The following is a 3,367-nucleotide window of genomic DNA, read 5'->3' on the forward strand; positions in this document are numbered from 1 at the left end:
TATTATATTTTATGTAAAATAAATATTTTACAAACTATTTTTGAATCCAAAATTGATATAAAATTAAAGCCTTATGTCTAAATAAGCTATGTTCCAAATTTGAAGTTGATATAAAAAAATTTAGATTTTATTTAGCGCGTCATACCACAAACAGCCACCGGGTGCCATCCAAACTCCATTGATTTTTTTTTTATGCATTTTTTTTGTCACAAATGTGACCCTGGAGCACAAAATCAGTCATAAGGGTCAATTTTTCGAAATTGAGATTTATACATCATCTGAATAAATAAGCTTTCATTGATGTATGGTTTGTTAGGATAGGACAATATTTGGCCGAGATACAACTATTTGAAAATCTGGAATCTGAGGGTGCAAAAAAATCAAATATTGAGAAAATCATCTTTAAAGTTGTCCAAATTAAGTTCTTAGCAATGCATATTACTAATCAAAAATTAAGTTTGAATATATTTACAGTAGGAAATTTACAAAATATCTTCATGGAACATGATCTTTACTTAATATCCTAATGATTTTTGGCATAAAAGAAAAATCTATAATTTTGACCCATACAATGTATTGTTGGCTATTGCTACAAATATACCCCAGCGACTTAAGACTGCTTTTGTGCTCCAGTGTCACATATATCGAAATTTCTCTGCTGTTACTTTTTAATTCCTATTAAAAGCTAATTAATACTATTAGCTAATTATTAACTATTAACTAAACAATTAGCTAATAACTAATTAGTACTATTAATTACTCTGCTATTACTATCTATCACAAAATAACCACCCGATATGGAATTTTGAGACACAGACCTTTCCGACGATATGTATTTTGTCAAGTTTATAAAAAGTTTTGATACTAAAAGAGCGTTATATGACACTTGACCCCGCCCACTTAAGGGGAGGAGACCGCCAAAAGATATTAAAGTACCATTTCCATGGAAAAGCAATGTCTGTTTTCAAAATGGTTTTCACAGGATGAATTTTGAGCTTACTTAAGTACGTAATAGAGAAAAAAGACAGGTGGGCTGGTGCCACTTTAAGGGGTTTTAACAGAGCAGCTCAACCTCCAGGTGGACATCAGGGTAACCGCGTCCAGTGCGACGCTTAACGCAGCTGAAGCAGTCTGGCAGCTAAACTGCACTTGATGACGAGAGGTTCATATCGCTCTCCGTCTCACTGAAGCACAATCTTTTACTATTTATTTGATTTTATAGCTTTACATGATATATCAATGTTTTTCACTTTTTATTCTGTAGAGGTTCGTCAGTCTAGCTTTGGGAACTCGGTTACTATTGAAGACAGTACGATCAGCATCATAAACAGCAACACAAATAGTCTGCAGTACATTGTCAAGCTATTGAGAAATATGCCTTTCTATTTATTGTCTAATTTATTACAAATGCCACCTATCTGCTGTTATTTATATGAAAATAAATTATTTTTTTTGAATTTTCCAGAGTGCTTTTTTTCTTTAAAAAGGTTAATTCAGTGTTCAAGGAAGAATAACTATATAATAGAAATGTGTTCTAATATTATGTAGATAATGACAAATAAAAATCGTTAAAATTAAATTTTATATATAAAAAGACAAAGATATATTATAACATTATACAAAAACGAATTATTAATGAATAATAATTAAATATTATTTATAAATCTCTTAAATTATTGTAATATTTTTTTGCTGATCATCAGTAACACTATAACATAAAATACATTAAACATAAAATATATTATTATACAAAACGAATTATTAATAAAGAATACTTAAATATTTATATTTTTTATTAATATATCCATTTGAATCACCTCTTAAATGATTATGATAATGATTTATTTTACTGATAATCAGTAATAAAATGAATTAAAAAGTGTTATATTACATTAATTTCATTTTTTATTCTGTCAATGTGTGTCGATCTAGATTTCATAGTTTGTCCATCTATAGCCTTACTATTTATTATTCTAATTTATTTATATGAAACAGATTTTCTGGTATTTTCAAAAGTGATTTTAGTGATTCTAGGAGGAATACAGTAAAGAAGCAAGTATAACTTATCAAATGGTTCATGTTAAACACAATAAGGTTCTTTGCATTCACAGCTTCATCGCCAAAAGAGTTTCAGATTTATTTAGAAATGATACTGTTAATGTAAAAACCAATATACCATAACAATATCTGGCAGAGATACCACATTTTCAAGCTTGTCATAAACAGGGTAAAATACTAGGTTATATTTGAACCAAAAAAGGAGATGATATGAATACAGTGAACATTCAGACTGCATATTCTAACATAATCAAATCCAAGCTGACTTTAAGCAACGTGTTACCATCTCAAAGGCACACTGATCCTCCAGCAGCAGTGAAGACGCTCTGCATTTACACACAACCGTCCTCTGAGGCGTAACGGAAAGAGCCAGCTGAACTGCAGTCTGTACTCGTGTGTGCACTTGTGCAAACTGTGTTGAAAGTTTGCTGATTATATATACATGGTGTTGCCTGTAACAGAGCTGCAAGCACTCACTCTACTTTGCAATGCATTACACATGGTTTTGCTAGTTATTGACATATACAATTTAATTTTCATTTTTTTACATGTTAATTTACTTTTGTTTTAGAAGAACCACCTGTAAACTGCTTATTACAGACACAAACCGTGAGGTTTCTTTACAGCCATATCAGATCATTTTCTGATATTTTTTTTGTATTGTTTATCATCAGACAATATAACTAATGCTCTTGTTAATTTATAACGCACATTTTCTGTTTTCAAACATTTAAAGTGAATTTGCAGTATAATGTAAAATAAGTATTGATTTAAATTCATCTGTTGTTTGCTACCATTACACTGTAATATATCCAGGAGCCCATCCTGCTCTATAGATGTCAGAATCAGCACTGACCAGTACTAAATGAGCCGTCGAGTAGTTATTACATAACCCTGTCAGTCTGAACAGCATTCACACACAGTTTTGAGTTCATGCAGTGATATTAGCCAGTGTGACACTAAACACAACACAGCCTCAAGATATGAGCCCACTTAATGAAACTGATCAAATAATGGCCGTTTTCAAATAGGATGCTTAGACACGCCCCTATCCTGTCATTGGCTGGCTAAACACACTGCCCCGCCCCAATCTCACTCGATTGGTTGATCAATGTTTTAACAGCACCAGAGACAGTGTTTCGACTTTCCAGCGATGTTTTAGTTGTCTTTAGTTGCATAAGTTTGGGAAGTATGTTAACATGCCAAAAAAAAAACATTTTTATATATGATTAAACACATCTGCCGTAAATGTACAAATGAAAAGTACTTTGTTCTTCAATGTTTTCTATGTTTGTTTTTTTAAGTCTTG

Source organism: Sinocyclocheilus anshuiensis, unplaced genomic scaffold (assembly GCF_001515605.1).
Source record: "Sinocyclocheilus anshuiensis isolate Anshui unplaced genomic scaffold, SAMN03320099.WGS_v1.1 scaffold1082, whole genome shotgun sequence".
In the NCBI taxonomy this organism is placed as follows: Eukaryota; Metazoa; Chordata; class Actinopteri; order Cypriniformes; family Cyprinidae; genus Sinocyclocheilus; species Sinocyclocheilus anshuiensis.